Source organism: Carcharhinus amblyrhynchos, unplaced genomic scaffold (assembly GCF_965287045.1).
Source record: "Carcharhinus amblyrhynchos unplaced genomic scaffold, sCarAmb.v2.hapA chromosome_359, whole genome shotgun sequence".
In the NCBI taxonomy this organism is placed as follows: Eukaryota; Metazoa; Chordata; class Chondrichthyes; order Carcharhiniformes; family Carcharhinidae; genus Carcharhinus; species Carcharhinus amblyrhynchos.
Genome location: NW_027650099.1, coordinates 1 through 12,682, shown reverse-complemented (window position 1 = coordinate 12,682; position 12,682 = coordinate 1). Strand labels below are relative to the sequence as shown.

At 48.4% G+C, this 12,682-nt stretch overlaps 1 pseudogene across 1 annotated transcript in view; it reads left to right on the top strand.

Moving 5' to 3' along the window:
* Positions 1–8,885, top strand: part of LOC145339249 (acidic amino acid decarboxylase GADL1 pseudogene) — a 52,581-nt pseudogene extending 43,696 nt beyond the window's left edge. The window contains exons 2-3 of the transcript XR_013886012.1: positions 463–614; positions 8,759–8,885. The product of XR_013886012.1 is annotated as an acidic amino acid decarboxylase GADL1 pseudogene (transcript). The remainder of the gene's footprint in view (positions 1–462; positions 615–8,758) is intronic.
* Positions 8,886–12,682: the final 3,797 nt, after the last annotated feature.

Below are 12,682 nucleotides of genomic sequence, written 5' to 3'. Positions count from 1 at the left end.
ACATGAGCTTGAAGTAAAGGGGATATGTCCTCTCTCTCTGTCTGACCCCAAAAATCTCTCTCTCTCTCTCTCTCTCGTATAGGGAGTGGGGTAGCTTGATCTTGGGATTGGACATCGCTCGGCACAACATTGAGGGCCGAATGGCCTGTACTGTGCTGTAGTGTTCTACATATCTTCTCTTTTCTTCCCTGAAGTCTTCTGTTTGACTTTATCCTGGTTTGTTTGACCAGTCGAGGAGATGGGGAACGGCCCATAGTCTAAGTGGTGCCACGTTGCCCGAACTGTACTCTGAGGAATCCGACGTGGGGGAACCTGATTTGGAGGGTGAGAGTGTAATGTGTGGAGCCGCCCCCATGTCCGCTCGTGACGAGGGAGTCGTTCTCACTTGATACATTGCCGCTTTGGTCCGATACCTTGCTTTGTGTTCTGAACGCCTCTTAGATTTTGCTTCCTGTTCTACAGAGGAGCGGTCTCGGAAGTGTCCCGTTATTGTGGATGGAATACTGCTGGATGGGCCACTGAATGATCCGCAAGCGGGAGAGCAATTTGTCCAGGACGCGTTCCAAATCATTTTCCGGGAGGCCGTCAGGAAGGGGACGTGTGTCGATGAGAAGGTGGGAATAATTTTCGATCCGTATCTGCCGAAATTTACAGAGCCCGCTCTCCTTAAAGAGAGACTGGGCAGTATCGGAGGGTTGAATGCAGTCACTGGGCCTCTCGCCTGGGCTCGTTCTATCAGTCCCACGGTAGATCCAAGCTCAACTGATTCCTCAGTCCAGTGACCAGGAGTCGTTTGCCATTCCTGATTGGTTTTTATCTGCAGAGGGTCATCCCCAGGGGACTTGCAAACTGTGGTAGCGTGGCCCCTTTAAGAGATGATCGTTCACTGGCCACATGACCTTGGCCAATAGCATGCAAACTTCAGCCAATCGGGAGCAGCCCTGGGGCTTGCACTCAGGCTTTTGGGATTGCACTGTGTAGTTGTGCTGCTAAACAGCTCATTGTAAGTTGCTCTTCTCAATCAATAGATCTTTTAGATTGTTAATTGCCACGTAATAGTCACACTGGCAACGAGGACAAAGCCTGCAGTGCAGAGTTACAAGGAGAGGATGGCGATCACTCAAATTTTGAAGGAGGAAAAGTACAGGCTCCTCCTGCAATACGTGGGAAATCGGGGCTACTTCCAGTGTCCCCTGGTGACCATGTGTTCAGGAAACGTGTCCAGCCGCACCAACTGAATAACTTTTAAAGATATCACCATTGAAAGAAATTATAGCGCCATTTGACTCGGAGTTGGGGAGTTGTGGGCAGTATGTCGAGGGACTGTTATTCCGTTTTCCCACGACAGAAATAACAAAAAGGTGGGAATGCTCACAGTCCACAGCGTCTCACAATCTGATGAGGAGTTTGATGTCACTCGGAGCTCCGGACACACAAATCTTTGAGCGGTTTGTCAACCAGGGTCGATGATCAGTCGATAACGTGAAGTGGTGACCGTATAAATAACGGTGAGACTTTCAGCCAATGAAAGCTCTACTCAATGCTGCTCTCTGGAGTACTGTGTGCAGTTTTGGTCGCCACACTTACGCAAGGATATATTGGCCTTGGAGGGAGTGCAGAGGAGGTTCACTAGGCTGATACCGGAGATGAGGGGGTTGGACTATGAAGAGAGACTAAATAGACTGGGTCTGTACTCGTTGGAGTTTAGAAGGATGAGGGGGGATCTTATCGAGACGTATAAGATAATGAAGGGGATGGATAGGGGAAAGGTAGAGAGATTCTTCCCGCTTAGAAAGGACAGCAGGACTAGAGGACACAGCCTCAAGATAAGAGAGGGACAGTTTAGATCGGAGTTGAGGAGGAACTTCTTCACTCAAAGGGTGGTGAATCTCTGGAATTCTCTGCCCGTTGAAGTGGTGGAGGCTGCCTCGCTAAATATATTTAAGTCACGGGTAGATAGGTTTCTGATAGACAGGGGAATTAAGGGGAGAAAGCGGGAAAGTGGAACTGATCCACTTCAGATCAGCCATGATCTTATTGAATGGCGGGGCAGGCTCGAAGGGCTGGATGGCCGACTCCTGCTCCTATTTCTTATGTTCTCTCTAGCTGGGCTCCGTTAGATTTTGCACTCGTCAGACGCAAAGTGGTTGTTCTCCCATCTGTGAAACAACTGCCCCGACTCGGTAAGGTGGAGCGTCGCAAAGAAACAGCATTGGTAGCTTGTGATTAGAAGGGTGGAATCGCACCGGAGAGGGTGCAGGGGAGATACACCAAGGACGCTGCCTGGGATGGAGTATTTCGGTTGTGAAGAGAGGTTGGGTAAGACTTGGGTTGTTTTCTCTGGAGCAGAGAAGACTGAGGGACGACCCGACGGAGGTGTACAAGATAGTGAGGGACAGAGTGGAGACGTAGGGTCAGTCACGAGGAGACATAGGTTCAAAGTGAGGGGTTTAGGGGGATGTGAGGAGAAGCTTTTAAAACTCAGAGTGGTGGTGATGGTCTGTAACGCGCTGCCTGGGAGGGTTAGCAGAACTTGCCTGGATAGAATCCTACAGTGCAGAAGGAGGCCACTCGGCTCATCAAATCTGCAGCAGCTGCTAACCCACCCACACCCAATCCCCATGCTTTTACCCTAGCTAGTCCCCCTGATTACACGAAGGGGCAATTTAGCACGGCCAGTTTGCCTAATCTGCCTTTCCTCGCGCATCTTTGCACTGTGCAAGGAAACCGGGGCACCCGGAGGAAACCCACGCAGACACGGGGAGAATGCGCAAACTCCACGCAGACAGTGACCCGAGCCGGGAATCAAACCCGGGTCCCTGGCGCTGGGTGGCAGGATTGCAAACCACCGTGCTGCCCCATGGTGGGAGAGGCAGGGTGCCTCATATCCTTTAAAAAGTACCTAGCTGAGCACTTGGCACATCAGGGCAATGGGCCAAGTGCTGGTCAGAGAGGTTTACAGCAGGGAAACAGGCCCTTTGGCCCAACTTCTCCATGCTGCCCTTTTTTTTAAAACCTCTAAGCTAATCCTAATTGCCCGCGTTTGGCCCACATCCCTCGATACCCATTGTACCCATGTAACTGTCGAAATGCTTTTTAAAAGACAAAATTGTACCCGCCTCTACTACTACCTCTGGCAGCTTGTTCCAGACACTCATCACCTGCTGTGTGAAAAAATTGCCCCCTCTGGACCCTTTTGTATCTCTCCCCTCTCACCTTGAACCTATGTCTCTAGTTTTAGACTCTCCTACCTTTGGGAAAAGATATTGACTATCTAGCTGATCTGTGCCCCTCATTATTTTATAGACCTCAATAAGATCATCCCTCACCCTCCTATGCTCCAGAGAAAAAAGTCCCAGTCTATCCAGCCTCTCCTTATAACTCAATCCATCAAGTCCCGGTAGCATCCTAGTAAATCTTTTCTGTACTCTTTCTAGTTTAATCATATCCTTTCTATAATAGGGTGACCAGAACTGTACACAGTATTCCAAGTGTGGCCTTACCAATGTCTTGTACAACTTCAACAAGACGTCCCAACTCCTGTATTCAATGTTCTGACCGATGAAACCAAGCATGCCAAATGCCTTCTTCACCACTCTGTCCCACCTGTGACTCCACTTTCAAGGAGCTATGAACCTGTACCCCTCGATCTCTTTGTTCTGTAACTTTCCCCAATGCCCTACCATTAACTGAGTAAGAACATAAGAAATAGGAACAGGAGTAGGCCATCTAGCCCTTCAAGCCCGCCCCGCCATTCAATAAGATCATGGCTGATCTGAAGTGGATCAGTTCCACTTTCCCGCTTTCTCCCCTTAATTCCCTTGTCTATCAGAAATCTATCTACCCGTGACTTAAATATATTTAGCGAGGCAGCCTCCACCACTTCAACGGGCAGAGAATTCCAGAGATTCACCACCCTTTGAGTGAAGAAGTTCCTCCTCAACTCTGATCTAAACTGCACCCCCCCTTATCTTGAGGTTGTGTCCTCTAGTCCTGCTATCCTTTCTAAGCGGGAAGAGTCTCTCTACCTCTACCCTATCCATCCCCTTCATTATCTGATACGTCTCAATGAGATCTCCCCTCATCCTTCTAAACTCTAACGAGTACAGGCCCAGTCTATTCAGCCTCTCCTCATAGCTCAACCCCCTCAACTCCGGTATCAGCCTAGTAAACCTCCTCTGCACTCCCTCCAGGGCCAAAATATCCTTGCGCAAGTTTGGCGACCAAAACTGCACACAGTACTCCAGCTGCGGCCTCACCAGTGCCCTGTACAGTTGCAGCAAGACCTCCCTGCTTTTATATTCTATCCCCCTCGCTATAAAGGCCAACATCCCATTCGCCTTCTTGATCACCTGCTGCACCTGCAGACTGGGTTTTTGCGATTCGTGCACAAGGACCCCCAGGTCCCTCTGCACCGTAGCATGCTGCAGCTTTTCTCCCTTTAAATAGTAATCCCTTCTACTATTATTTCTGCCAAAGTGGATAACCTCACACTTGCTAACATTGTATTCCATCTGCCAGGTCCTCGCCCACTCGCTCAGCCTATCCAGATCTCTCTGCAGACTTTCCGCACCTTCCACGCAATTTGCCGTTCCACTTATCTTTGTGTCATCAGCAAATTTCGACACCTTACACTCGGTTCCCTCCTCCAGATTCTATTCGCGTATTCCATTCCATATTTAACTCTTTTCAGACAGAGGCATTATAACTGGGGATTTCAGCTGGGATGGTGAAATTCTAGAGCAAGTCAAGATTAGGAGCAGATATTTGATGTTTTAGAGAGCATAAACGTGCATGATCATAATCAGTGCAGAAAGAGGCCCTTCAGCCCATCGAGTCTGTACCGAACACAATCCCACCCAGGTCCTACCCCCATATCCCTACATATTATACCCACTAATCCCTCTAACCTACACATCCCTGGACACTAAGGGGCAAATTCTTAGCATGGTCAATCAACCTAACTCGCACATCCTTGGGGGGAAACCCACGCAGACACGAGGAGAATGTGCAAACTCCACACAGACAGTGACCCGATGCCGGGAATCGAACCCAGGACCCTGGAGCTGTGAAGCAGCAGTGCTAACCCACTGTGCCATCGTGCCGCCCAAGAGTCTGATGAGATGTCTCCTAGGGTCCAATAAATTCCCAGGGTCTGATGAGATGTATCCCAAGCTGCTAATGGAAACAGGGAAGTAGATTCCAGGGTCCCTGCTGGAGATATTTAAGTGTTTGCTGGTCACAGGTAAAGTGCCAGATGATTGGAAGATAGCTAACATGGTAGCTTTATTCGAAGAGCGCTGCAGGGATAAGGCGGGTAATTCCAGGCCAGTCAGTCTAATGTCAGTACACGGGAAATTATTGGGAAATAATTCTGGGGGACAGGATCAATCAACACTTAAAAAGGCAGGGATTGATAAGGAATAGTCAACACGGATTTGTTGGTGGGAGATCTTACTAAATTTAACCGAGTATTTTGAAAGGTAAACTAAAAATATTGGTGAGGGTAGCGCAGTGGATGCGGTTTACATGGATTTCAGTAAGGCCTTTGGCAAGTTTCCACATGGAAGGCTGGTCCCGAAGGTTCGAGCCCATGGGATCTCGGGCAAGTTTGCGAATTGGATCAAAAATTGGCTTGTTAATCGGAGGCAAAGAGTGGAGGGCTGTTTGTGTGATTGAAAGCCTGTGACCAGCGGTGGACATGATGTGGAGATGCCGGCGTTGGACTGGGGTAAACACGGATCTTACAAGCGGTGTACCACAGGGATCGGTGCTGGGACACTTGCTGTTTGCTACATTCATTAATGATTTGGATGTGAATATGGAAAGTATAATTAGTAAGTTTGCAGATGACACAAAAGTTGGTGGCTTTGGTGATAGTCTGAGGTTCCAGAATGATATTGATCAACGGGTAAGTTGGACAGAGCAAATGCAGGAGGGATTTAATGTGACGTGACGTATTTTGGGAGGTCTAAAGAGCTAAGACCAGCGCAGTACAGGAAACAGGCCCTTCGGCCCAACAAGCCTCACCTCCCTTCTTCTACCTATGACTTTTTTCTACGTCAGATTAAGGGAGGACTAATTTAGGGATAATTTGTTACACCAATCAGCCTAAAATCACGTTTTTTTTTTGGGGTGTGGGTGGAAACCGGAGCACCCAGAGAAAACCCACGCAAGCACGGGGAGAATGCGCCAACTCCCATAGACACCGACCCAAGTCGGAGATCCGTCCCTGTATCTGCACAGCAAACAGTGATAGTCGCTGAGCTGTCGTGTTGCCTATCAGTTGGTCCAGTTTAAGCGTACACTAACGACGTGAGGCACTAAGCAACTCTCGAAGCAACATTCAAGAGTAGCCCTCGCACGACCCACCGCGTGTATACCCAGTGTTGGGCGACAAGGCGGATCGAACTGCCTGTGGATGTAGAGGGTCGCAGTAAACCATTGGTGAGGCCACACTCTCGGAATGATGTGATTGCACTGAAGGAGATGCAGGGGAGATCTGCCTGGGATGGAAAGCTACATTCATGAGGGGAGGCTGGGTTTGTTTTCCCTGGAGCTGAGGAGCGGGGAGCTGAAGGAGGTCTACAAGATTGAGAGGAACAGTTTGTAAGAATCTTTTCCCTGTGATAAAGCTGTCAAAGGGCAGAGATTTAAGGTGAGGAGTTCAGAGGGGCTCGGAGAAAGAATGGTAGTGGTGTAGGTACACCCACAGTGCTGTTAGGGAGGGAGTTCCAGGATTGTTATTGGACATCAGTCAGTCCATGTGGTGTAGGTACACCCACAGTGCTGTTAGGGAGGGAGTTCCAGGATTGTTATTGGACATCAGTCAGTCCGTGTGGTGTAGGTACACCCACAGTGCTGTTAGGGAGGGAGTTCCAGGATTGTTATTGGACATCAGTCAGTCCGTGTGGTGTAGGTACACCCACAGTGCTGTTAGGGAGGGAGTTCCAGGATTGTTATTGGACATCAGTCAGTTCCCGTGCTGCCTCACAGCACCAGGGACCCGGGTTCAACTCCAGCCTCGGGTCCCTGTCTGTGTGGAGTCTGCACATTCTCCCCGTGTCTGCATGGGTTTCCTCTGGGTGCTCTGGTTTCGCCCCACAGTCTAAAGATGTACGGGTTAGGTGGATTGGCCATGATGAATTGTCCGTTAGCGTTCAAAGATGTATCAGTTCGGGGGATAAATGCTTGGGGTTGCAGGGTACAGGTCTGGGTGGGATTGCTCCTTCGTGTCGGGGGGGGGGGAGGTTACGTGGGGTTACATGGATAGGGCCTGGGTGGGATTGTGATTGATGCAGACGCAAATAACCTCCTTCTGCACTGTAGGGATTCTCTGATTCTAAGTTACTTCTGGCGTTCCCAGTTATCTACTGCTCTTGTCCTTCTACACGGTTCTGGGTTCAGAAGGAGCCTTGGTTCCCGCAGTGAGTCTCGGAGGTGTGGAGGGGGTGAATTTTAAGGTGCTGGATGGGGTGCCAATCAGAGGACTGCATTGTCAGGCTTTGGAGAGTCAGGAGGTGAGTTACTCACCGCAGGATTCCCAGCCTCTGACCTGCCCCAGTAACCTCACTGTGTTAGTGGTTGTGAATGTAGCCCAATTCATCACACAAAACAGCCTCCCATCCATTGGCTCTGTCTACACTTCCCGCTGCCTTGGGAAAAGCATAATTAAGGACCCCACGCACCCCGGACATTCTCTCTTCCACCCTCTTCCGTCGGGAAAAAGATACAAAAGTCTGAGGTCCCGTACCGACCGACTCAAGAACAGCTTCTTCCCTGCTGCTGTCAGACTTTTGAATGGACCTACCTCACATTAAGTTGATCTTTCTCTACACCCTATCTGTAACTGTAACACTACATTCTGCACACTCTCCTTTCCTTCTCTATGAGCGGTATGCTTTGTCTGTATAGCATGCAAGAAACAATACTTTTCACTGTATCCCCATAACATATAATAATAAAAAATCAGATCAAAATTTTTGCTGATCTTTCTCTACACCCTCGCTGTGACTGTAACACTACATTCTGTACCTTCTCCTTTCCTTCTCTATGAGCGGTATGCTTTGTCTGTATAGCACGCAAGAAACAATACTTTTCACTGTATCCCAATAACATATAACAATAATAAATCAAATATTAGCTGATCTTTCTCTACACCCTCGCTGTGACTGTAACACTACATTCTGTACCTTCTCCTTCTCTATGAGCGGTATGCTTTGTCTGTATAGCACGCAAGAAACAATACTTTTCACTGTATCCCAATAACATATAATAAATCAAATATTAAGCTGATCTTTCTCTATGCCCTCGCTGTGACTGTAACACTATATTCTGCTCTCCTTTCCTTCTCCCCAATGTACTCTATGAAGGGTATGCTTTGTCTGTATAGCACGCAAGAAACAATACTTTTCACTGTATCCCAATAACATATAATAAATCAAATATTAAGTTGATCTTTCTCTGCACCCTAGCTGTAACACTGTACTCTGCACTCTCTCCTTTCCTTCTCCCCTGTGTACTCTATGAAGGGTATGCTTTTATAAGCACGCAAGAAACAATATTTTTCACTATGTTAACACGTGTGACAGTGATAAATCAATCCTGGATTGGGTTGGGCACAGCTTTATTGAGTCGAGTGAGCCTGTAGCAGATGTGGAACTGATCAATTCTGACCCCTTGTGCCTGTAAATCTGACACACGAGCAATGGTCCCATTACCTTCCCCTCCCCACCCCCCGTGCTTTCTCTGTCTGTAGGTCTGTGACTGGAAGGAGCCCGGAGAACTGCAGGACCTTCTCGACCTTGACTTAGTCGACGCTGGCGAGCCCCCAGAGAAACTTCTGGAACGCTGCCGAGACATCATCCGTTACAGTGTCAAAACTGGTAGGTAGCCTCGTGACTGGCCCTGTTTTCTTTGAGTGCCTCAAGAAACCCGTGTTTTTATTGTGTTTGGAAGGAGGACATTTTCCCGCCTGTTTCACGCTGTTCACCCAATTCCCGAAACCTTGTCGGACACGGAACAGCAAGGGAACAGACCCTTCGGCCCACAATGTTAGGCTATAAGACATAGGAGCAGAATTAGACCATTGGGCCATTGCTCTGCTGTTCCATCGTGACTTCTCAACGCCCCCCCCATTGTGCTGTAGTGTTCTATGTTCTATATCCCTCTCTCTTCCTCATGTTTCATGTGTTTATCTAAAGCCCCTTAAACGCCCCTATTCGATCTGCCTCCATCACCAACCCTGGCAGCGCGTTCCAAACACCTCCGCAAAAAACTTGCCCCTCACATCTCCTTTGAACTTTTCCCCTCTCCCCTTCAGTGTACGCTCCCTAGTTTTAGACTCTGGGGCAAAGATTCTGTCCGTCAACCCTATCTATGCCTCTCATTTTATAGATTTCTATCAGGTCTCCTCTCAACCGCTCCAATCCTAGTCTATCCAGCCTCTCCTTATAGCTCATACCCCGTAACCCAGGCAGCATCCTGGTAAACCTCTTCTGCCCCCTCTCCAAAGCCTCCGCATCCATGTGGTGACCACAACTGAACACAATCCTCTTTCAGTAAAGACATTCCCCAGATTAGGAAGTCCTTTTTCTTATCTTTCTGTCGATCCCAGTTAAGAACATAAGAAATAGAAGCAGGAGTGGGCCTTTGAGCCTGCCCCGCCATTCAATAAGATCATGGCTGATCTGAAGTGGATCAGTTCCACTTTCTCACTTTCTCCCCTTAATTCCCCTGTCTATCAGAAACCTATCTACCCGTGACTTAAAAATATTTAGCGAGGCAGCCTCCACCACTTCAACGGGCAGAGAATTCCAGAGATTCACCACCCTTTGAGTGAAGAAGTTCCTCCTCAACTCCGTTCTAAACCGCCCCCCCTTTATCTTGAGGCTGTGCCCCCTAGTCCTACTGTCTTTTTTGAGCGGGAAGAGTCTCTCCACCTCTATCCTATCCATCCCATTCATCATCTTATACGTCTCAATGAGATCTCCCCTCATTCTTCTAAACTCTAACGAGTACAAGCCTAGTTTATTCAGCCTCTCCTCATAGCTCAACCCCCTCAACTCCGGTATCAGCCTAGTAAACCTCCTCTGCACTCCCTCCAAGGCCAAAATATCCTTGCGTAAGTACGGCGACCAAAAATGCACACAGTACTCCAGTTGCGGCCTCACCAATGCCCTATACAGCTGCAGCAAGACCTCCCTACTTTTAAATTCAATCCCCCTCGCTATGAAGGCCAGCATCCCATTCGCCTTCCTGACCACGGAACAGCGATGCTCAGTCCATCGTGACGGGTTGAACAGGATTCTGTGCCTGCCGCAGAATCTGCCAATGGTGCGGCGCACAAGGAGACCCATTGGCCCATATCTTTTGTATCACAACAGAATAGTGGGACATGTTGAAGGAGAAGATGGGGAGTGTACCGGGCCAACGGCAAAGGGTTTGAGCAACGAATGCTGGATGTGGAGGGATAACCAACATTGGATAAAGAGAGAATGGGAGGCTTACGGCAGGCTCAGGACAGCCACACTCCTAAAGCAATATGGAATGTGCGACAGGGAACTCCAAAAGGAAATTCAGAGACCAAAAAAAGAGGCATGAAAGGATATTGGCAGGTCGAATAAAGTAAAATCCAGAGTTGTTTTACAAGTATTTTAAGGATAACTAGGGCGAGAGTAAGACCCTTTCAGGGGCACATGGGGAGCTCTAGGTAGGATTCGAATGGAATATTTTTGTGTTGGTGTTTACTAGTGAGACAACATAGGAACAGAAATCAGAGAGAAGGACTGCGATACAGTTGAAGAACTTAATGTAGACACAGCAGGTCTGGCAGACTAAAAGTAGATAAATCTCCAGGGCCAGGTGAAATGCGTCCCAGTGAGGCGAGGGGTGGTAATTATAAGACGGATGTCAGACGTAGGTTCTTTACTCAGAGGGTAGTAAGGGCCCAGCCTGCAGCAGTTGTGGACTCGCCAACTTTAAGGGTGTTTGAATGGTCGAATAGCAGGGGCGACCGTAATCATTTTCAGTTCCTCTCAGGCTGTTGTTAAATGATCAGACCTGCTTATCCCACCCCCAGCGCTGAGTGAACAGACCTTTCCTCCAATATATTGGGAAGAGTGAAACCATTGTCATTGGTCCCCACTCCAAACTAGGCTCCCTCCCCTTGCTACCTTTCTCAAGCCTGCGCCAAATTATTCACAACCTCGTACGTGACCCTCAAGGTGAACTCTCTGTCGCCGATCCACCACTAAGATCGCCCGCTCCCCAGCTTTGTACTGTTGTCTAACTCTGACTCTGCCCTGTCTCAACTCGTCTGCTGAAACCCACACCTTTCTTACCTCGATTTTTGTCTGCACCGTAGAGCGTGGATCTGTCAGGCCCTTGTTTTACGTAGATAAGTATGACACCATAAGATTTTGGAGCAGAAATAGACCACTCAGCCCATCGACTCTGCTCCACCATTCGGTCATCGCTGATAGGTTTCTCACCCTCGTGCTCCCACCTTTTCCCCGTAATCGATCAAAACCCTATCAATCTCTGTCTTAGATACACTCAGTGACCCGGCCTCCTCTGTGCCAATGAGATCCACAGATTTACCACCCTCTGGCTGAAGAAATTCCTGTTTATTTGATAAGATTCCCCATGTAGGCTACTGCAGAGAATGCAGATGCGTGGGATTGAGGGTGATTTAACAGTTTGGATCAGGAATTGGCTCGCTGATAGAAGACAGAGGTGGTGGTTGATAGGAAATATTCAACCTGGAGTTCAGTTACAAGTAGTGTACTTCAGGGATCTGTTTTGGGGCCACTGCTGTTTGTCATTTTTATAAATGACCTAGATGAGGATGTAGAAGGATGGGTTAGTAAATTTGCTGATGACTCCAAAGTCGGAGGAGTTGTAGACAGTGAGGATGGACGTTACAGTTTGCAGAGGGACATAGATAAGCTGCAGAGCTGGGCCGAGAGGTGGCAAATGGAGTTTAATGCAGAAAAGTGTGAGGTGATTCACTTTGGTAAGAGTAACAGGAGTACAGAATATAGGGCTAATGGAAGGACTCTTGGTAGTGTTGACGAGCAGAGAGATCTCGGTGTACAGGTGCATAGATCCCTGAAAGTTGGCACCCAGGTTGATAAGGTTGTGAAGAAGGCGTACAGTGTGTTAGCTTTTATTGGTAGAGGGATTGAATTTCGGAGCCGTGAGGTTATGTTACAACTGTACAAAACTCTGGTGCGGCCGCACTTGGAGTATTGCGTACAGTTCTGGTCGCCGCATTATAAGAAAGATGTGGAGGCATTGGAAAGGGTGCAGAGGAGGTTTACCAGGATGTTGCCTGGTATGGTGGGAAGGTCTTATGAGGAAAGGCTGAGGGACTTGAGGTTGTTTTCGTTAGAGAGAAGGTTAAGAGGTGACCTAATTGAGGCAGACAAGATGATCAGAGGGGTTAGATAGGGTGGACAGTGAGAGCCGTTTCCCTCGGATGGTGACGGCTAACACGAGGGGACATAGCTTTAAATTGAGGGGTGGTAATTATAGGACGGATGTCAGAGGTAGGTTCTTTACTCAGAGGGTAGTAAGGGCGTGGAATGCCCTGCCTGCAGCAGTTGTGGACTCACCAACTTTAAGGGTGTTCAAATGGTCAGTGGATAGGCGTACGGATAACATTGGAATAGTTTAGGTT